Consider the following 25046-nt stretch of genomic DNA (forward strand, 5'->3'; position numbering starts at 1 on the left):
TTTTATTTATTCTACCTCTCCATAAAAATTAATTATTTTTTGATATAAATTATTGAATATTAATTTTTAGCGGAGACGTTGAGCTGGTTTCATTTAAGAGTATAGACTCGTCAACTAGTACTTCGACAATACAAGAGAACAGTGTCTTTTTTATTGTAACAGATGAGACAACAACAAATTGGCAAAATTCTCGTTTTAACCACACCCTCCCTCTCTCCACTTCCATTGACAGCTTGTACTCTATAGTAGCTAGTGATGCTAGTAAGTTATTAAATATTATAATGACCACTAACTATTTTAAACTTTCATATATAATTGTTTATATTATATTAATGGTAGAATTATCTGCTTAAGATAAGCTTTATAAATTATACAATTTCTTAACCATACTTTGGCTTAGTAAAGGTATGTATGCTCTTTTCTGTTTCTAGGATATGTATTGGGTACCTTCCATCTTGTGTGGCGTTGTCAGTCAGCCAAAGATGGAGAAGAGGAGATCTTATTAGATCCACATTCTACAGGTACTCTCTATGAAATGGGTATGCAAGAAGAACCGTCCAAGACTTATCTCCTTATAAGGGAAAAGGATGAAACTCCTCCTGAAAGACAAGACAAAGTAAGTTGTTCTAGAATAATCTTGTATTTTAACTTGGCTTCTTTGTGAAGACTCTTAATATTCAGACATCATAAATGTCCCTATTTAGTATTATTAGTCTCTAAAATGAGGAAGTCCCTATAATCAATAAATTTAATTATTGTGTCTAAAATTAGCCTTAAAATTCTGTATTCTTATTATCACTTTTAAGGAAGTCTCTGTTGATGCTGAGAAGGAACAAGCAACTGGTCAAGTGTCCACTCAAATCAGTAATGTCTCCTCATCGACGTGGTCTTCATATAGTAACCCTGTCTATAACTCCTCCTCATATGGTAGCAGCTCCAGTTATTCTAGTAACTATGGTTACAGTAGCCATTACTCTAAATCTGATACAGGTATACCAAGGGAAAAATATTAAATGCTTTGTATTAGTATATAATATTAGGCTCATTGTTTAGAATATGTTGAAAATAATACTAAATACTATCGATGTTAGATAATAGTAGTGTTGTGTGTTAATGTTGTTATCAATCCTGTTTTTACAGGTTTTGTGGACTCGTCAATCAAGCTATGACATGTTATCTCAACAGTCTACTTCAGACTTTGTATATGAACACCAGAATTTAGAAATGCCATTTATGAATGGAAATTTGAGGCAAGAGAAGAAAAAGGCATGGAGCAGCTGAACAAGAGGCCACTAAATGCATACCTTACCAACTTCAAAGACTCTTCTTACAACTCCAAGTAGGCCACACCTACTAATCGATTTAAATAATATTGAAAATACTATGTTAGACTGCAAAGAAGAGAGCTATAGAGACAACTGATATCACTAAAAGTTTTGGGTGGGACAGCAGTGAAGGTACATATTGTAATAATGTAGATATATTTACTCTATTAATTATTAGCATGGCAACAACATGATGTTCAGGAACTGTGTCGAGTGATGTTTGATGCTTTAGAGAAGAGATTTAAGAAAGATCAAGATCGACAAGGACAAGCTGATCAAGATCAACAAGGACAAGCTGATCAAGATCGACAAGGACAAGCTGATCAAGATCAACAAGGACAAGCTGATCAAGATCAACAAGGACAAGCTGATCAAGATCGACAAGGACAAGCTCAGGTTTGTACAAGTTCAGGAGATGATGGATGTATAGACTGATAATAGATAGACTTATTAATATCTTTTTAAACTAGGTTAATTTGATTACTGAGTTGTATCAAGGGACATGGAAGGACTATGTCAAGTGTAAAAAGGTGTGTTGACATTGTTAATAATATATTGTATGTACTTTTTATTGTAGTGTGGTTATGAGAGTGCTCGTGAAGACACATTTCTTGATATTCCTCTGTTATTAAACCATTGGGTAGCAGTATAACATTTGGTAGTGTTGAAGAAGCTATGAAAGCATTCGTAGAACCAGAGACCCTTGAAGGAGACAATCGGGTAATACTATAAATCTTATATAATTTTTTATTGAGTTATTTAATTTAGTATAATTGTGAGAAATGTAATGAAAAACAAGATGCTTTGAAGGTACTAGTAATTATAAACACACATATATGTAATTATAAACATATCATAAAATCATGAATGTACATTTACTGGACACATCTTGTCATTATTAATGATATAGGGTCTCAAGTTTAAAACGATTCCCATATCTTCTTACTTTGCAACTCAAAAGATTTTGATTTTGACTATCAAACAATGCATCGTATCAAACTAAATGACAGGTATGTAGTGGGAGGAGTCTATATACTTTGACTATACCTCTCATCTATAGAATGACATTTCCCAAACTGTTAGATTTAAATCACTTTGTTGATGATAGTGAAGATAAAGTTTGTGGAAAGATATGTTGTGTGTATTCAATAATGCATTATATCTCTCTATAGCCTGAGGTTCCCAATGATGTTAGAGAAAAGTACAAAAACTTTGTTGTGGAACGATTTGATCGACAAGATCGTCCACCATCTTATGCTACTGCTGTCTCCTCTAACTATTATAACCCTCCATCTTATTCTGAAATGTAAGGAACTAATCTCTATTGACTACATTGATGTAGTCACTAAATATATCCACTACTAGCACTAGAAAGCAACCTGGTCCAGATGTTAGCATTACTGATGAAATGGGACATGAGGATGATGACGGACATAATCAGGTAACTGTTGAAAAGGATGACAAAAAACAATGTCAAGTTCATCAGTTATTATGTGAGGTACATATATAATCTAAAAACCTATAATATTAAAATTACTGGCATTCCTTTAATAGGGACCATATGTTTATGAATTATTTTCTATTATGATACACTCTGGTAGTGCTGTTGGAGGTCATTATTATGCATATATCAAGTGAGAATAAGATCTGCTTATTAAATCAATGCTTATATTTTAACTCTTAAGATCTTTTAAAGACAAAAGATGGTATTGTTTCAATGACCAAAGTGTTACCACAGTAAGTATACACTACTGTACTACAGGAAAATATTTCTTTCTTATAATTAGATAAACTCAAGATGAAATAGAACAGACATTTGGAGGTGCAGATCGTAGCTCAAATCGAGGGTATTACTCTTCAATGTACAGCTATTCTGCAAACGCTTACATGTTAATGTACAGACGAATAGAAGAGAAAAATGAAGGTTAGCCACACCCACCAATACAAAGCAGTAAATAAATGTGCTTATTTGTAGGCTTCATTGAAAGTGTGACTTTTCCTCCTCATCTCAAAGAGCAAATTGAGAAGGGAACTGGAAAGAGAGAAAGAAGAGAAAAGGAGGCAGGAAATGGAAAGGCAAAAGTGCAAGGTACATATACTATTAATATAACTACACATTTATTGATTGTATAGTTCAAGTTATTTGCCATTCATCCTGTCACTGGTAAGACCATTGAGTCAAAACTGGAAGTACACCAGGATAAACTACTCCTCCTTTGCTCTGAATGAAGCATATAAAGTAATATGTGTGAATCCATTTTATATTTAATGTATCCATTTTGGTATCTAGGCATTAGGAATGGCTCATATGTACCAATTGAACGTTGTCGACTTGTTCAAATATGATGACTATTCTGAGACAATGGACCAATCCTTTGATCTTGAAGAGGTACATGAAAATACTTGTATTTGTACATGTAAATATGTACATTATTATTTTCTGTTGTTTTCAGTTTGAAAACCAAACGTTTGGCAAATTAGTGGGCGGAGCTAGAATGTACTACTCATTTGAAATGTTCCTAGAGACTCGAGGAGAAAATGAAACGTTTAAAAAATACAACAAGGGAGGTGGGTGTGATTAATCACCAATCAATGATGTATTACAATGACATATTATAGGGATGAAATTGAAGATAGCTGTTATTAACATGGAGACAGGTGAAGTTCAAACCACCTATACCAATGAGAGCAGAACAAGGGTGGACTGTAGTTGGAACTAAAACAAGTTATAGGAGAAGTTAAGAAAATAGTTGTTGGATCACTTTTTAATCATCTTTTTTTCTGCTAGCTCTGTAATCTTGATCCTACTTGTATGAATTTAGTTTTATGAAGTATATAATGATGGAAGACATTTGCCTTCTGATGCCAATACACTTAGAGGTGAAGGCTTATATCGTAAACATACTGTGAGTATAACAATATCTGTGTCTTTTTATAATTGCTCTCTCTTCTCTCTCTCTCTCTCTCTCTCTCTCTCTCTCTCTCTCTCTCTCTCTCTCTCTCTCTCTCTTCTCTCTCTCTCTCTCTCTCTCTCTCTCTCTCTCTCTCTCTCTCTCTCTCTCTTCTCTCTCTCTCTCTCTCTCTCTCTCTCTCTCTCTCTCATCAGCTCTTTGCTGCTTCTGACCCCTACGACTTCCAAAAACCTTACAAAGAGAAGTCAAATGCATAAATTTGTGGAATTACATGTCAATTCTATTCTTTTAAACATCACATTACTCCTCGACCTGAGAATGTAGAAACAATGAAGCTTCTTCCAAACCTAATGAGGAGGAAGAGGTTATACCAGATTTAGTCCCAAGTAATAGAGCCTCGTCACATGAAGAAGAAGGAGGAAAGACAGAGAGTCAGGAAGAGTTAAAAAAACAAAGACAAAGAGGTTGGAGACAAAACAGATGATGGGGAAACAGAAGTAAAAGTGAAGAAGACAGAGGAATCAAAAACTAATTCAAAAGAAACTGCTAAAGAAGAGACAGCAAAACATGAAGGAGAAGAAAGAGGAAAGAAACGAGGTACTATAATAACTTGTTAAGATTATTAAAATTTATTTTTTTCAGAGATACAAATGCGAATTGATCGAAGAACTACTCTAGCTCAACTCAAAGATAAACTTGTTGCAGATGTTGGTGTACCAGCTACTAATTTTAAAGTCTACAGAGTCTACAGTAAACCAACAAGAGTATGAAATGGAAAGACTCAATGATACTTTGATGTCAACACCTTCAGAATCGAAAGTAAGCCATCAAGATGACACACCCCATATATTTTGTTGTAGTTTGTTGTTAGACTAGGGAGAGCACTTCAAGTTGGAGAACATCGAATAAAATTATATTTACTGGGATGTCAACAAACCAGAGGTAAACTATTATGTAGAGAATATTGTATGACATTTGTTCTATTGTATTTATAATAGTTTTTCAATCTTATGATGGAATCTATTGTGGCTAAAAATACACCTGTAAAAGAATTTAAGAAACAAATTATTGAAGAGTCAAAAAAGCAAGGAGTTGACTGCAACTTTTGAATTAGACAAGTAATCTTTTATAAAGAAAAGTCATGTGATAGTCATGTGATGATTTTAGAATGAGATTACGTAAGAAGACATGGAGATCACCTGGAACTGTCTATTTGGATCACCAGTTAATTGATAAAGATATCTATGTTTATGCTGGTAGTGAGATGTATGTCGAACCTTTAGAAAGTATGTCAGCAATATAGATGACATAGTTATAGATAATTTTGTATAATAGATGCAGGAAAAGATGTCTGTTCCAACACAGATGCAGGTGTATGTTCGTAGGTGGCATCCTGATCAATTTGTAGTTGACCCCACTAAGGAGGTTATACTTGACTCTGCCCACCCTAATGACCTCAAGAGTAAGGTAATCTAGCATCTATTCATATAACTGATAGTCAATGATAATTGTTTTATTTAGTTATCAGAGCTTAGTGGTATTCCTATAGAGAATGTCGCTATTGCTAAGGTTAGTCAATCTTTTATTGTGGTTAATCAGGGTTTCATTTAGTGGGGGGGGGGCAAATGCCCCCCCCCCCCTTGGAAAGTAGGCTAGCCTTTTTTTCAAGGGGTAATTGGATGTAATGAATACAGAACTGAAACTCAACACAAGGAATATTCAGCATAACATAACCTTAGGCTAAACACAAGGAGAATGTACAGTTTTTAACTAAACAGCTATTCTTCTACTCTTTCTGTTCCAGTATCTACAATATCTTCAAGGTCATTATCAGGCAATGTGTCAGGAGATTCAATGGCTATTTTCATAAGATGTGAAAGGCTGGTGTCACTTAAGTGGTTGTGTAGACGAGTTTTTATTAATTTCATCTGAGAGAAGCTTCTCTCTGCAGAGGCAATAGCAAAAATATACCTGAAAAGGTCTGATCCCTTATATACTCTGCCAAATGTGAAATGATGTAACTTTTGAGCTACTATTTTTGGATCAGTTTACTGAGTAGGATTGTTAACACAAAGGCTGCTAAGTACTGTTTGACCTATGGGTGTTAAATTACTCCTAAATGTCTTATCAGTACCAGTATAACTTGGTCTAGAGGTGTTAAGTGTCTTCTTATCAACACCAGAAATATGGTCATTCATCATGTCATTGAAAAACCACAAATGGTCTGAAAATGTGCCAGAAGCGATCTCAGAGGGTCTAAAATTCAGAAATTTTCTGGGGGGCATGCCTCCAGACCCCCCTAGAGGACATGCTGCGTGCACAGTTCCTATGCCCCCTTAAATTTTTCTCAAAGTATTCCCCCCCTGTCCATTTTCTAAATGAAACCTTGTTAATGGTTTCTTATACATGATTATAATACCAGTTGCTCTTACCACGTCCTCTCAAAATACACTTGTGTAGCCACAATGTAATATATTGGTCTGGAATTCTTACTACAACATTAATTTGATTTGTATATAAAGTGTTGATTTAGTCTGTGGGAAATCTTTGGTTTGTAGCATACATCATAAGCATTCCATTATCATAATAAATAAAGTGTTTGTAGTTTACACATACTTCATTGAATATAATATTGTCGGTTGCTCTTTCTTTAGGCAATAGGGTCTTTTTTCCAGCAGAGATCTCTGTTCTTGAAATTGAAAGTGATTTAGATTGGAATCCAGCTATCACTTCCATTAGTCAAGCTCCTTTCTCTCTTTACGACGATGGTGGAGTGATCTATTACAAGTAATAATTCTCCATTACCAGTAATCCTTAGTAATAATATTATTTGTTAGAGATTCAAGAGCTAAGACAAAGGAGCTTACAAATGATGAACGAATGAGATTCAAAAAACTGAGAACTCAAGGTACAGTACACCTTAACACACATCATCTCTCTATCATTCATCTCTCCAATGCATACAATATACTCAGTAAATGTCAATAAATTATATAATTTTATACAGGGCTAATAAATCAGGGATTTATGGTACTGGTTTTCCAGTGGCCATTCTAGCTATACTTACTATCGAAAAGAGAAAGCACTTAAGATTTATACTGAAGATGACAACCTGAAAAAGAGAGAGAGGACTAATAATTAGTACTCCCCTCTTAATGTGTTTGATGAAAGTGTAGTATTTTAGAGATAGAGTACAATACTTTATGATTTAGTTTCTAATTTGTGTTTACAACTATTAGTGTTATTATTAACTGGCTGGATTTATATTGCATGTGTTTGTACTTTTTTCAAACTATATTATTATCATGCATGTAATAATTATTAATTTAAGTTATTGAAAAATAATTGATTACAACCTATATAATGTGATATATTGTTAATGCGTGTCATGACCCCATAAAGATTAGCTATATCAACAGGATTATCTAGTGTGAGATTAAATGAGAAAACTTCAATTGAATTGTTCTCTCTCTTGATAACTGTCTGTAGTCAAGGTAAACAACACATTGTACAGAGCACACATATATGTTACAATTAGGTTGTCTGGATATCATTTGATATTAGTCTATTTTTTGATGTAATAGTTATGTCAATACATTTACAGTATATAAAGTATGTGAAGGATACAACCTTGTACGTTTCTTTAGTTGAACCATGATCAAATTGGGATTGGTAGAGCTCGTGTTGTACTTTTAACTTGTTTTCTGTGTGTGTGTGTGTGTGTGATAGAGAGAGAGAGAGAACAATATTTTATAAACACAGTTTATCTTAAAACAAGTTATTATGCATCACCAATACTTAAGTTCATTATATCTCAAAGAATACACAGCATTATAAACTCACTCAGCACAAGCTATATCTCTTTTTTGTTCTCGAATGAATTTTAAAATTTGTCTTCTCTTCATGACTTGTTTCTTCGTTTCCTGATAATATCCTTAGCTTTTCGAGAACAAAGAGAACAAGTACAACATTAAATGGGACAGCTGTAGGTACTGTATATTGGGCGTGTCTCCAGGTGCCACATCTTGTAACAATGTTCCATAAAGAGCGCCCACCCTCATTGGTCAGCTGGGACCTTTGGACTCTCAAGACCTAAAGAAGATGACATCATTATTACATCTTTCCCAATCACACTATATTAACAATGAGAGACATATAGTATTGTAATACTTGGCAAGTGAGTATCATACCAATTATCTAATGTTTTTTGATATTTGATATGTATCACATTAACACTAAGAAGACATTTATCTCTAAAAATCTACAAAATATGTACGTGGGAAGGTAATGTCACATTACTACACCCGTTCCCAAAATTTAAGGAATGGTATTTAATGCATAAAGCATTACTTTTTGTCATACGCTTCAATTCATTTCTGGAACGCAGTGATTTCTCTCGTATAGCAAGAACTATGTTGATTACCTTCTCATGTTTCTGCAACATCCTTGAGTCGTCAAAAAGACATTTTTGCACCTAGTTGGTATGTGAATTATCACATATAGAATTATCACATATAGAATTATTATCATTTATAGCAATACAAAAACCATAGCAAAATACCTCTTTTGTGTGTATTTCTAGAGTTTAAAAAAGTCCTCTTCATTGGATTTAAAGTGCTGGAGAGCCCTTCTTCCGCCAACGAAGTCGAAAAGTTGATGGGTACTAATTAGACAATACAAATGCGCTTGAGTTATATGAGTTCGTTATTATTACATTTTTTTGTAACTTCGGAAAGGAAAAGGGTTGTTTATATCGATCGGTCATCGTCCCGCCCTGTGTTGTGTCTCAAGGTCTGTGTCGCTGTCTGTTGATAAGTGCGTTCATTCTGTTTTCGAGCAGGCAGTAGGTAGGTTCATTAAATACTGAGCTGTATGAAGTGATCAGCTAAATAATTTTATTCAAAGAAAAATTTTTTAATATATATTTGTTTGTTTGTTGTTCGATGTTAAAACTAAATATATGATTATAAAGAAAATATACGTTATGTGATGTGTGAATGTAGTAAAGCATTCTCGTTGATAATGATCTACATACTATTGACTGATCCAAACCAACCTTGAACAACATTGTAGTTGGATTTGCAGGAGTTACACAAAAACTCGTTAAATATCAACTTGGAAAAAAAAAAATTAGACATTTTGAGATTGTGTTGGATAGGATTTTATGACATCCAAAATAATAATTAGCATTGCATGTGTTGTTTTTTAGTTTTCATATGGAAGGACGACTTTTGGGGAGGACAGAGACAGAGAAAAAAACAACAAGAAAAATAAAAGCTAAAACATTATTAGCTTGTGAGACTGAGAGAGCAAAATTGAAACGTTGCTTTCGGGAGAGTTGGTTTGGTTGGTGTATTGAGGAACATTCGTCAATTTCTGGGATTGTTTTTTTTTACGGGTGGGTTCATTATAATAGTAGGTTACTGTAGTAGTACAGGGTAGGTCATGACTTGTTGCTGTGGTAACTAGCGATAGAATTTAGCTATGTAGGAAGTAATTATTAGATTGTATAAAATAATGTTAAGTTTATATTACTGTTTAATTATTATTAGTTGTAGCTATAAGGATCGTTGTGCTTTACGTACCAACAATCCCTAGCGTTAAAAACTTCCCACCTGGTTCACATGTCATTGGAATGTACTATATTGCATTAACTATACTAACATTCTCTTATGTAAATTTATTTAGCAGTGAGAAGTGTCTGGTACTATTACAAATTAATGCAATATTTTTTTTGAACTGGAATAGGGTTACAGTTGATTTTAAGTATCCATTAATGTTATTGTTGAACTCCAGCACAGCATGTGGCTGGTAATATTATGTCTCTTATCCACAGTTATTGATAACTATAGTCATCATGTTATTGTATTGGGATGACAAATTAATTATTGTTAATATCAGACAAGTTATCATTTTCAAAACTACTTATTAAAATAAACACTAACAGATATTTAGACTGACTTAAACTAATAATTAGGTTTAAGTAAGGTTGGATTAATGGTACAGTAAACCATGTTAAATGAAAAGGCATGACAAGAAAGGCGTATGTGACAATACCTCAATTCTTTGTAGTTTATAACATGTTTTCAAACAAGATATTATAATAATTGTTTGTGCATATGTGCACTTCCTAACATTTTGCACATAATTTCATGGATAATTAAATGTGGTTAATGGTTAGAGTTTTAACCTTAAGGTTGTTATAATAATCCATTATAGACCAACCAGTATGTACAATGTACACTTGTAATTTAGTGAATTACACAAGTAGTGTCTATTCAATAAATATGTAGTTCATGTGTAGTTCATGTATAGTTCATGTATAGTTCATATGATGTAGTTCCTGTATAGTTCATGTGTAGTTCATATGTTTCATATGTTGTTAGGGAAAAGAGAGGAAACATATTATCGGGTCCAGTCAACAAGGCTCAATGCTCCCAATTCACACTGGGAAACCAGTCCTGATACCAAACCAGGACCAAACTGGATAGAATTGACTCATTCAGTACATTAATTAATCAATTCATCATCAGTAACTAACTGTAATCATTCACAACAGAACATGAAACCTCCAATCTAATTTGTACCATGCACAAAATAATTTACTCCGGCATTATTTAGTTTTCTTTATTTTCTTTGTGTGAACTTTTAAGCAATAATGATGAAACTGCTGTTCTCGAATTTGCCCTTGCGGTGATACTGAAGGCACTGAATCTAGTGAAGGAAAACACTCGTCAGTCAAATATCAGAAAGCAGATGAAGTGGATATCGATGTAGTATTACCTCAATATGAAAAGGTCCCTCTAGACAAAGTCTTTGAATTCAAACAACCTTGTGTTCCCATGCCAATCCACCCTCAAATCAGTGGTTACTCTCTATTATCACTGAACAGCCGACAACGGAAAGTCCAAGTGGTTCTACAGTTGATCCCAGTGACGATCCACATCTTCATTACTCACTCTATTATGATATTCAACGTCGTACACTGACTGTTCATTTAATAGAAGGGACTAATCTTCCAGCTAAAGATCGAAGTGGTACATCAGATCCTTTTGTCATCCTTTAGCTTCTTCCTCACAAAGAAGAAATTTTTGAGTCTAAAGTCCCAAAAAAAGAACCTAAATCCTGTCTTCATGAAGTGTTTGAATTTAATGGTATCCTTCCAAATGAGATACGAATTCAGACAACTTGTCCTTCGTGTTCTTGATAAAGACACATTGTCCTCTGTGATCATATGGGCACTGTTTTAATTACCTCTAAAGAAGCTGATTTATATGGTGTGAGAGTTTCATCTAAATTGAGCGAGGAGACTGGTATGCTACAGTATGGAGAATGGAATATAAAGCTAGAGGGACAGTTGCTTTATGGTCATTGTATTTAGAATACTAGTCTAGTCTATTACTTACTGATGAACAGATGGTTGTTTAATAGTCTTAACTAGAACATAATAACCGTCAATGACCATCTGCCTGGTTGACATTGAATATTGAAGGTTGAAATATGATGCTTCAGTTTTTTTTCATATAACTGTACATTGATATGTAGATTTCTCTCTCTCTCCTCCCTCTCTCATTTCATCTAATTTAGTTATTTCTTTAGTAGTAACTCTCAAGGGGATATATGATTTCTCTCAGTTTAATCCATCTTTGAATATTATTGCTGGAATAACTTTTAAAGAGCCACCAACTTGCAAAGAATGGAATATCAGGGCTCAGCAGGTCAGTATAACTACCTCTTGTTTGTTGAAATACTTGTTTGTTACTATTTTGTAAAGTCTTCTACTATTTATGTACATTTGTGAGTCTATTTATAGAGTATTATTAATTTAAGAGTGTTGACTATAGTGAAAATTCAGGAAGAAGTCAAGTTTTATCATTTCCTTGTATATATATGGAATGATTTGAAGTCACTAATTTATAGTTAATTAGTGCTGTGTGGGTGTGTGTGTGTGTGTGTGTATGTGTGTGTGTCTGTGTGGTTATGTATTTGTTTTTATATGTAGATCCATACGTCAAGATATATCGCACTTATACAAAGGCAATCGTCTGACCAAAGTGGAAGTCATCATATAAACAGAAGACTCTTGTTCCAATTTATACTGAGCAATTCCAATTTGATATCACAGATATGGACATTCATTTCATACGACTTGAAGTCTCTGTTATGGATTATGATCTTTTTGGGACGAAATGATCTTATGGGATTCTTTGAATTAGGAGAGGGCTCTGATCATCTCCAACTGGACGCTCACAACTGGATGGAGATGTGTGCTAATCCTCGAACCCCAATCAGTCGTTGGCATTCTTTAGGAACTCAGATACAAAAAAAGCTTCACTTTCAGCATCCTTGGGCGTAGTGGGAAAAGTGCCCATTAAACTATGTATGATACAAAAATTTGTTCATTTTTACATTTATAAAATTTTAATACATTCAACTTAATCTTACTCTGTCGATATTGTTTTGTGTTCTTTGCTTTTGGTTATTATTAATCAAAAAAATTATTTGATTGGGCTTGCTATGGTATTGTGGGCGTGTACATTAATATTCAAAAGAAAAGGCGCAAATCAGGAGCAGCCCGCATCAATGCATGAGGTTTCTGTCTCTCATAACTTATTAGAATGAGGTGTTAAGATAAGAAGAAAATAACACAGCAACAAAAAGAGCTCTCTACTACTTAGTTTAATTGTTTCGTGTAAGTATGCTGCACTTGAAATTAGGGGTGTGGCATTTACTATTCTATATTTTCAGAGTTATGTCTCACTGATCTCCCATTCTAATGGAGTAGGTCCACAATATATGATCAAGGAAAGAATTTGATGCAAAAAATTGGAAACTAGCCGACTGAATTATCAAAGCACTCCTCATGCTCAGGTATACATGATATATTTAAAATACATTCTTTGAGGTAGGCCCTACTGCACGATAAAATGATCAGTCTTCTAAATAATTTTAGCTAATGGATTAACTCTTTGTTTGTTATGACAGCGACGAATGTATTCCATTTGGTTGTCTCGCCCTTTCCAACCTGAAAGACGACACCGTCATTACCTTGAGGGGAGAGAGAATCAATGCATGGTCATCCACTGATCTAATCAACCAGCTCAACTTGATAACTGGTACCAGTTTGTATAATAGCATTATTAATAATATGAGGTATATTTTTAATGAGCCCCAAAATTATCTTCTGAGAGACACGATATAAAACAAGAAATAGAGAAAGAATAAAAGTAAGGAAAAAAATTCAATGAATGGGTAAATGAATGTAAATAAGATGAATTAATTAATTTCAATTAATTTATTAAATTCTATAGCCTGTTCAAGTTAAGCCATACCGCGTCACCAGGCCACAAAGCCTCCTGACCTTGGTGGGTGGTAGTTTATCGGGAGGTAATATATTGTTACATTATGTTTCAATTTATCAGTGTACCTAAACTAGATTAGCTAGATTTAAGAACCTTATGAACAAATGAGTCCCATTGTAAGTATTGATATATAATACATAGTTAATATTGTTTTTCAATATAGGAACTTATACCAAATAAAGTATCAGTTCTATATGACAACATCAAGGACAGATATTAGGTGAGTATACAGTACATATATTAATATGCTTTTAAATTGCACAAAATCTTCATTAATAACTTATTTAATAGCTGGGGCACTCCTCGTTTGCCATTGGGTGAGTTCCAGCAAGATACAGTTGATGTGACAACTCTTAAAGAGGAGGCCCAAAGAACATAAGACAGAGAGAGAATGATATGGAAAATGAACCTAAATTAACTACTCCTGTTGCATTACCATTAATAAGATGGATACCTTGTATACAGAGTAGATGGAACAAAGTAAGATAGTATCCTAGTATAAGATTTCAATAATATAATATATTCTATTTTCATCTTTTATTACAGGAAAGTCACATACCAATTGTTTTGAGGAAAAGTTATGTCTCATGAAACGAGAGAAGATTGAGACATCACACACTAAAACACAAGAACTAAAGTAACAAAAAAATATAGTTACAAGAATACTTGATACTATAATATTATAGGTGGGTCCCGTTTCTAATCAATTGAAAAGCAGAGGGTTTGCAAACGTAGACTACGATTTGCGGTGCAAGGATTCTCACACACAGTGGGTGTGTTATTGATAAGCCACACCTCTTTTAATATGGTTTTCTTTAGGAATGGTCGTGAGTTTCATCGTGAGTTATGATTCGGTTTCTTCTTTCTTGCAGATGGCTCTTTGACCCAATTTTATGAATTCAGACAATTTGGACAAAAGTAATAATTGATATTAATAAAGGAATTACCTCTTATTAAACACTTTTTTTTTCTTCATTATAGACAATCAGCACTACCCACTTCTCCCCGTGCTGTGTATAGGTTTCTCTCAAGGAAAAAGAGAAGGTGAACAATAGAACCTAAAGCATATCAAAAGGTATAGCCGAATAATCTCTTTGATAATTCATTAATGTAATTATTGCAGGGTTAAAACCCTTTATTTGACCAACAGCCTCACTACCAGCTTTGACCAGAGAGTTTGAGTCGACGCCCTCTTTTAGTGATTAGAATATCAGAAGTTGAGAACAAGCCAAACAGAATCTCATGTATGTATAATATATTACTGGCCATACATGTACATGTAATGTTTATAGGAAAGAAGGTCTAAAACCACCGGAGAATACCACCAGATAAACGATATCTTACACAGTCTCTTTCTGAAGAGAGTCAACGAACTACAAGTCTATTAGAAACACTTCAAGGGTATATGTATCTCAGTAAAACTTAGTATATACTGAAAATTACTAATTTTACTATAGGTATGTTACGTAATCTCTTTCATGGTCGAGCTAGTCAGACAATTAGTGGTTTAGGGCGACTGTTAAAAGACCTGAGTACTCCTGAGGGACTGGTAGGCATAGGACGCTTACATCTCCAGCAAGCTTTAACGAGCATTCCATATTAGTCTAACACACCTGAGGTAACCTTATAGATGATGTCATTATTACAAATTTAATATATATAAGGACTTTGATCAATTATGGAGATTGTTACACACGAGTCCTATATTGTTGATGCGGGCGGAAGTTAGGACCCCCCAGGATAATGGACTGTGGGGGGTCATGAATACGAGGGTGGTGGTTAGAACGATGCATACCTGATTAATAGGAGAAATGAAGAGGAGAGACAATCTATTTTAAGAAGAAAAGTATGTTCATTTTTAACTTGTGAGACAATTGAGTCATGTGACAAATTATAGCTGTCCAGTAAATCAGGCGTTATTCATTTCAATATTACTTTGACCTAAATTATAATAATTAAATTAAAATCAACCCTAAATTAATTGTTATACTATATTGCCAAGATGTCCGATGTTTTTAGACACTAATATTAAATATTTTTTGCAATGTGAATTGTTACTAGGGTTTTTAAGAAGTTAGATCCTGCTAAATGTGGTTCAGCTCAGTTACCTAGAAATTCATAAATATTCACTCCTATAGGTCATCCTGATGTTGTTGAGCTCTGGTAAGAAAACAGTCGAGGAGTAGTCCCATACTAACTGGATATTTACAGCCTCACATAGACTGGGAGAAGAGAAACAATATTTAGTTTGCGTGTGAGTCATACCAACAGTACAGCTACAAATAGTAACAGGAGTGTCTTGTAAATAGATACTCTAAAGTTTAGACACGCAAGACCTTGTTCCAGTCCTCCCATTTAATATTTTAATATAGCTCGTATTAAGGGGGTATCCTATATTACTAACATAGTGTTGTTATAGTTTTATCTGTACGTTTAGTTAATATTAGTTTTTAGTTTTCCCTCTATCAGCAGATAACTTTAGTTGTTTATAGTTAGTTAACTAAAACAACACTAACAAATAGGATCTCATAGCCTCACTTAGGAGACTATGATCTGATGCCTAAGAATTAGTTCAAAGGTCCCAGTACAGAACTATTACAATTATGATTTTTACTTAGTTACTGTATTATATACTGAATTTATGTTCTGTAATTGAATAATCTTTTCTAGGACTTTGAACATTTATTATATTGGTGTAAGTGTGGAGATAGTTTCAGATCAAATGAATTTATTAATTATTAAGACGTTGGTTGGTCTCCATATACAATGTTATACACTTGGCTAGCTCCACCATTATAGTACACCACCACTCCAGCTCAATTTTTATACTTTTATAATGAATTATAAAGTTATTAACTATCCTCATTACTAAGACAACAATTATTGATTGATCTTTCATTATTTATATTTTATTCCTTACGTCTTCATAAGATGTGAATTGTACCCATCATGTCCACACTAATTTACGTATTCATTCTGTGGCAAATAAAGCTATTTGCTTTCAAAAAAGGATGTCTTAAATAATAACTACATTTAGAATACTAGGAGTTAGTAAAACGAACTATCTAATATTGTTAAGTACTATATATTCAAATAAACACTAATACGATCCTATCATAATGGAGGGTCTCTATTGTCTTCTAAAGAAGTGTCAGAATAATCTTGATCTCTTTGACGCTCATCCCTTCGAGGGTCCATTCATGATAACAATGTCCTCTACCAAACAGAACAAAGGAATATGAAAGATTAATACAACAATGGAATATTGAGGACACTGCTATTTATCAACCAAGTGAATCATTATTGTCTCTTATAAGGTATATAACCATGTGCATTACTTTCATTGTTGCCATGAGCACTTAGTCGCATACCTAAACTACATTAGTCGTTTTCTGGGAGGTATTCCTTCCTTACTTGGTGTTACTCGTGTCTCCAGTCGTCCTAATTACACAACACGAGCTCTGACAATTGATTGTTGAACAATTCATTGATATTATTACTGACCCCCTTTGAAACCTGTTGTAGAACATATCTTGTAAACCAGACTTTAAAACTGCTACATTGTGCCAATTTGTGACTACTTCTCTTGACCTAAAGAAAGGAAATGTAACACATCATTAACGTCGTCTCCCGTACAATTATCATCTTCTGATCGAAATCGAGTCACATGGTTCACTGCAACATTTGAAGAACCCAATTCGGTCGGTGTTACGTCTGGACATAACTTTTGTGGATCAACTCCACACTACCCAAAACTTGAACATACTAATGCTAATATAATGATGTAATAGCAATTAGTTATAAAATTAATATAGAAACTTAACTAACATCTTTCTCTAAAAAGAGCACTTGTTGTGCTAAATGCCTTACAATTACCAGCCAAGAGCTAAATAAATGACAGTAAGTTGACTCCTTCGATATGTAAATTCTGTAATATATAAAGTACATATATTTTTTCTAAGATTCTTTTCCTTTATTGAGACTATTCTGAGCATACTCCCCAACAGGTAAGATCAAGCACCACGTGGACTAGACCTAGTGGGTGTGCCCGGCGAAAAATTGTCTTTTTCTCCGGACCACAGCACTCCAAAAAGGGTGGAGTCGAAGCATACATGCGTCCATCTCAAAATGATTGGCCTTTTCAAAGTCCCTCTCTCCGTCAGATGGCGTCTAGGTCAGCTCCCTCTATTGACCTTGGCGCATACTATTACTAAAAATCCTATCTCAGTAGTTGTGTAACAGTAGCACTTAGCTAATCGTGTCAGTGGGTGTGTCATAGGTGTGTATTTTTCTTTCAGGACTATTTCAGCAAGTCAGACTAAAAACTTAGATGTATTACATGAAGCAGTTGTGAAACTGAACCCTCAGGAAACTCTCTAGTTACTGTCAGCAATCATACAATCATGTCTAGACGATCCAGTATATGGGGTATGTATAGGAGTAATGGGTGTTGGCTCTAGTAGGCACTGTTTATTAAATTTTTGAAAACTGAGCCTGCATAAGTCAGTTAGTTGATTTCACATAGCTTTTATAATTTGTGTTATCCACTATACTAATGTTAATATGATTGGTGACTATGTACTAGCTATGCACCAACTATGTCATAAGTGAACTTGTGTGTCTACTGAACCATAACACATCTGCTGTTATTAATATAAGTTGTTTATCTATAGTACTCTTCCAGTTTAGAACTGCTTTCACTGAAGGGTGGCTTTAGATGGTCAGTATGATGCTTGTTATGTAATAACAATGCCACACCCCATTAACTCTGTAGGACACTGCTGCTAAAGAACTATTGTTTACTAATAAAGTTTTTTTCATCATTTTTCTCAAGAAGACAGGTGGTTCCTGTACTTCGAGGTAATTTATAGAGAAAAGTTTATCTTTGATTGCACACACAGTTCATTCATTCTAGTGTTAATACATTTCACTTATGTATCTATTATAATTCATCAGTCTCATTCATTTATCCATTCCTCAAGGTGATGGAGTCTATCAAAAAGCCATCAATTTTCAATTTTTGTATTCAACTTCCTCAATGATGGTAATGGCCATCCACGTTTTCCCTGAAGGTAAACCATCTCATTGTAACTACAGTAACTACATTTGTTTATACTTATAGGAAAAGTGATGCAGGTGTGACTTTCATCAGATTAAAGCTGGGGGTAAGCCTATTATATTATAACCTTATTAGACAATTATGTAACAATTGTATGTACCTACACTGTACTACCTATTTGATTTATCTATTGAAGTATATGGTTCTTTTCTAAGTCATGTTATCTGTATTATAGGAGTTGGAAGGATGATAGGCTGCGGCAGTCATGTCCACCTATTTGTTCTAACCACTATATCATGTAGGAATGGAAGACATTCTTCCAGAAATCCTCCATATATTCCACAATTATTTAAAACGATTTAAACATTACTTTGTTGTTACAACCAATTGACTTCACCTGCACTTCTTAATGCACAAAAAAACTGCTCAAGCTAGTGCTGTTGGTGTTACGAAAGCAAATCACAGATATGCTACAAGATAAGATGTCTGAGATGAGACAGCAAGCTGAAAGTTTTTACACTCAAACTGGACTGTATATTGGCCATTTTGCGTATAGAACTTTATAGCTATCTTAATGTAAATAGAATCTATCTGCCCTAACATGATTTGCTGATGATTACTCTCCTTAACTTCACTTCTGGATGTGTGTTCTAGTTAATATGTGACGTAGTATATCTCTGTATTCTCTTTGCGTATAGAGTTATTTCTCCTCATATAGTACACATCTACCATAAGCTCGAGCTTGCTGACATCTATTTATTTAAAAAAAAATACAATTGTCCTTTTCATTGTTATGCCAATACCTTTTTTCTCCTGTTGTTATCTCATCACTAACTCCACCCCATTGGTAGATCAGCAAGTATAATTACGAAGACCCAGGTCGGTTAAATCTGCTGAGTCTCTGTGGCTTGAGCCACACCCCCTGAAGCTGCACCAGGTTGTGAAGGGCAATTTTTTGGATTATATTAACGAGAATGAGTTCTTCCTTTGAAGATTCTCTTGCATTTACAAGAAACTGAAAGAATGAAATGGATTAATGTGAGATCCATCACTATTTGTATAATTGGATATACAATTATATAGATTATAAAATCAGAAAGATCCCATGGAGTGTATTCCTCCTGTTTAATGCACTCCTCATAATTATAACATTATATAATACCACTATTATATACATTGTAACATGTAATCTAACCAGAGAAAAATGGCCCAAATTGGATCCTGTGCAGATGCAAAATCTACAGCCTGTTTCTAACAAGTAACATATACAAGTTATTACTGTTTTAATAAACCTAACCTTCCCATTGTATCTTGTATATTGATATCAGGTATAATGAAGGCCCGGACCTGAGGACGTTACCATGACCTTGAATGCTGCACAATGACAGGCTGTCCACCTGTAACCCTGTTAGTAAGCTTGCCTTCTTGCTCTTAAGTAAATAGTGAGGAGTGTTAAGTACGAAGTAATGTAAATAACCCTAAGACTGGGTACTTTGCTTCAAGCAGATATTTTTCACAAATCTCGCAATAGCCCCAAAATAAAAAAAAAGCTGGCCAATACATAGAGGGGCAAAACCATCTGTCGATTTCTTATTTACATTAGCTCGCAGATTTAAAAGTCCTTTCAACCAACTAAAATATTTGTATTGTATCTTTATGGTTTGTTCAAATGTCCTGTAACTAAGTCAACTCTTACTTGTAAGTCCTAGTAGCCACAAGCTCCACAACAATGTACTTGTTATCTACTAATGGTTATTAGAAACAGGACGATCATGAAAACGACGTTTCGGACATGATGGGGTGTCAAAGCTTCTTGCTGGATTTGGGTGGATCTGATAATAAAAATAAGATAAGTAGCGTGTGGTGTTAATTATTATTGCCGTCTCATTAGCAGCCATCTTCAAGAGTTGTGTTTTTGGACTTGGTTTCGCAGCGTTCTTGTCACCAGGACCCTGTTTGAAGGTTAGGGTAGTCTTGTAATGATATATCGTCTAGAAATTCGATTATTTTGCATAATAAAAATAGGAGAGAACTCTATCCTTAATTTTTAGATCTGCTTAGTAGATGAACAGAACGTTGTGTTGGGAAGTTGTTATGAAATCGTTGTCAATATTGGCAACGAACTAGTAGCACATAACGGCCCGTTTATGTTCTAGTTTTATTTATTTCCAATTAATCCAAATTTAGCCCTTCCTTTGAAATTTCATTTATTCCTACAAAGCATAATCCATGATATCCTAACTTTGTCCCATATGCCTACCATGAACCCCTCCGGGGGTCCTGGCGGCAGTAACTTATATTAACTTGGAGCCGAGAGGAGATGCCTAAAGATTATCAATATGGTAATGGACTAAGCGTACCGTGCGAGTTTATTATCTAACAGCGATGCTTCAAGTCTATCAAGCTAGTAAAAAGCATTAGAAATGAGAGTCTAGAGAGTTCTATTGTCAACAACTGATTGTCCTACAGTTGAGATATCTCTCCGTTGTGAAATTTTTGTTTTGTTCTTTTTAACAATGGCAACTCATTGATATCATTGATTATCTAGAACCGGGCTAACACTGCTCATGTGTTCCTTTTTTTCCACAGCTTGGGAAAGTTTGTATATGATTGTACTGATTGTAGCAGTGATATTGCCAATTAAAATGTGACAATAAGACAATAATCACCTATCTTGTCACACTTCACTCTGGTCTCCTGTAGTATTTTTACAACTTTCTTGATTTATATTCATCTCTTTTATTAGGATGTGAAGTAATGGTTCGTCTGGCTCCTGTAGTACAAGAAAATGCCTTCCTTCAAACGGAACTAGAATGTTAAAATTGACAAGTAGAAATCATTGATTTGAAGAGAACAAACCGACTACGTCAAGCATCTGTTTTATATGTAATAGGGACTCTTCAATACAAGGAGTATTGTGTTGTTATAATTAACAATGGTATTCTCAATAGAGTAATGGAATTCGTGACCTCTGTAATTAAGATATGGCAGCCATGTTTTTTTATAGATAATTTTGTCATAAATCCAATACTATCTGTTATGTCCGTTACTCCTCACGGCTATGAATTATCATATTAATATTTTCCTATCAGTCAATTATTGGCTTTCATCTGTTATTTCTATCATTTAGCAAGCCCAACTGAAGCAGAAGAGGAGTTTCATTTAGTAATACATTATTAAAGAAAATCCATTCCCTCAAGAAATGAGAAAGAGCAATTGCTATGAAATTATGAACAATAAGAAATAGTTCTTGACAACATGACTTATCAAGAAAGTTGGCACAAGTAGTAAAGACAACAAATAGGGGGGGATATGTAGGTATAAGAGATTCATTTTTAGATCAAGTAATCTATTTTATAGTAGAATGGAATTGTACAAGTGTTATAAACATCACCTTCTATACTATTAAGTTTGCCTAATACTCTGTTGTTAGTTTTAAGAAAGATAACAATCTCACTTACCAGAAACATAATTAGAAATAATAAATATTGTGGCTAATTTACATAATATTAAATAGCCTGACAACCCTCATGTTTTGGTTTATGTAGTGTACGACAGGCAGAAGGTCCAGTTGGAGCAGACATTAGAACAAGAAACAGGAACAGCAGATTGGTAAAACTGATGAAGAAGATAGATCGCTTGAGAGAGAGACAATGGCAAACAGTCAACATTGAGCAGGTATTTTAATTATTTAGTTATGACCAGAATTCAGTTATACGAATACTGAGATGGCATACTTATCTATAACCATTAACAAGATCCTTTAATTGAATATAAGAATGTTTCAAAAAGACTGAATGTAACTTAGTTGGTGATAAACAGTACTACTAACATATCTTTTGCTTTTCTTCTAGCTTCGTCGTGAGAAGATTGATTTGGAGACCCGTTAGAACAAGAGCGGAAATGCTTGTTCAACAGGTTAGGAAAAAGAATGGAAAAAGTCGAAGCTGAAAAGAGAGAGTTAGAATCTCGTTTAGGAACCACACTCCTCCATCTCCAACAACAATGATCGTTCCAATCCAGCTGCCTAATTCTAGAAATTATGGGAACTCTCAGCAGAAGTAGATCGCCTAAACGACTACTAACAAACCACTGAAGCTTCAAAGTATGATTATTCAATTTTATTTTTAGAGGCCTGCATGTCATGAGACTGCCACCTTTGTTAAAGAGCATATGTATTTTACCTGGATCCCCCCCCATGATTTTAAAATTAGTAATTATACTTTATGTATCTTTCAGATAGGGAGAAATTGCGAGCTGTATAGGTGAGGAGAAGCATTACGAGAAGAGAAACTGAGACTGCCAAGTCTTCTAGTTCGTGAGGTTGAGCGAAGGAGAAGCTCTTATCACGTCCAACTCTCTGGAGTGAGAGTTCATTCGAATGGAGGATGAACGGATATTTAATGAACGCTGTAGACATCACTCAAGTCCCCACTCCATATTCACCTCACCTACAGACGATCTCTTGTCTCCTGCTTGAATATATGACCAGTTGGATTATAAATAACTAATAGACTCCTACTAGTCTGTTGTGACCAGCTGGTATTATAAATACTATGGACTCCTACTACTCTGTTGGATTTTAAATTGAGTCTAACGGAATTTGGAATTGTAGATTTGGAGTAGTACATTCATTAATAATTGTTAGCCTCATTTTTCTTTTCCATAGCCTTCCATGGTGGTAACTACTGCAAACTACAAGTGTAGTGGAGTGCCTTCTACAGGTGTTTTACTGCTCCATCTCCTATACACAGCAGAACATCTTCTTGGTTCTAATCACAACTTCATCACACTCAACCACCTTCAGGCAACCACAACTACCTCCACAGGTAAACATATCCTCTACACAATTATATATCCTGTGTTGTGTATTACATTTGTTATTTAAGCAACAGCAACAACGAAGACGAGAACAACAGTGGAGGTGCTTCATCCAAGCTCGCGAAGACCTACCACTCGGTAAATAAACTCGTTCGAATAAATCTTCGTGTTCAGGTTTATTTTCATAAGCTACTCTGTACATAAGTGACATAATTGACTTGTATAATTGAATCTGTGTTAGTTATAGTAAGGCAATCCCCATATTTGTTATGTTGGATGGGTGCCCACCCACTGAATTGTGTATAATTAGGTCAGAATAAGTGATATACTCTTAATGAGTAGGCGTATAATGAGGTAAGTATTGTTATACTCTTAATGAGTAGTAAGATATAATACCCTTCAGTTTCAGGAGGGAAACCCAAATACAGGATCTAAGTCAAACCACAAGAGATTCTCGTTTTCTTTCTTTGTTATTATGACTCACTCCTCCCCCCTTTCTTTTCCCATCCACGACCTCTACTAGGAACCTGTCTGTTCACTCTAGGTATTTCCACGCCCATTTGTAGAACCTAGGCTGAGATCGAGGAGTAGCTATCTGACGTACATAGAGTAATAAAGAAGTATAGGACAGCTATACAACAGTGCTGGCTACTCTCACTGTACAGAACGGTACATACAGGATGGCTTTACCTTGCTTTAGGGTCTATAAAAAATTGCTTCATCATCTTCAATGCCGGCCATCTGGAAATAACTCTTTGAATTGTCCGTTTTTCTTCATTCCAGTGACCCTAACATAAATTTTAATAATTTTATAAGCTACATGTAACTCACATCTTTACTCTTGCTATTAGATTGGGAGTAGTGGACGAGGACGAGTGATTCTTTGAGGAGGTGGACAGGGACACGAGGAGAAATAGCTGATTGAAGCCTAAAATACCATGACAAAATAGATTAAAAATTCTGAATAAATGTACTGTTGAGTTATGTTGAAGTTTGGATTGTCTTGATGGTGTCTGAGGAGTTGGCTAACAAAGATATTGTTTTATAGTCCCTACATTCATAATACCTTTAGATTGAATGGGAGTAGTATAGGGAGAAATTTCTGTAGCCTTGTTTTTCTCTTTTATTCTGGGGACTGAGGAATGTCATTATTATATTCTAATACACAATACAATTACTTTAATTTAGCTGCAATGTACTGGCTGCTGTTATTAATTGAGTCAGGTTCATTGTCCTAAGCAATACAATTTAATCACCTAATCTTAAAAACCTTGTTTACATACTTTGTCATTTAGTTGTATTTCCAGTGAGTGGATCTGTGCTTTATATTGTTCTGTTTCCTTAGCAACACACTCCTATAATTAATAAAAGCAACATATCTATATATTATAGTACACACTTTCTCTTGACTATGTAGTTGCATTTGTTCTTCAAGTTCAAGTACTTTACTTTTCAGTTCTTCTCTTTCTTTTGACTATTGAATTCTACTAAATCATTGTACTATAGCAGGTTGAATACAAAACCTTTCATCTGTACTTCTCTCAAACTTTCAATTTTCTTATCTTTC

The 25046-nt window shown here is 34.5% G+C and overlaps 1 pseudogene; it reads left to right on the forward strand.

The window, feature by feature from the left end:
• The first annotated feature begins 932 nt into the window (after positions 1-932).
• Positions 933-11014, forward strand: LOC121366098 (annotated as a pseudogene).
• Positions 11015-25046: the final 14032 nt, after the last annotated feature.

The sequence above is a fragment of the Gigantopelta aegis genome, unplaced genomic scaffold, assembly GCF_016097555.1.
Source record: "Gigantopelta aegis isolate Gae_Host unplaced genomic scaffold, Gae_host_genome ctg4754_pilon_pilon, whole genome shotgun sequence".
In the NCBI taxonomy this organism is placed as follows: Eukaryota; Metazoa; Mollusca; class Gastropoda; order Neomphalida; family Peltospiridae; genus Gigantopelta; species Gigantopelta aegis.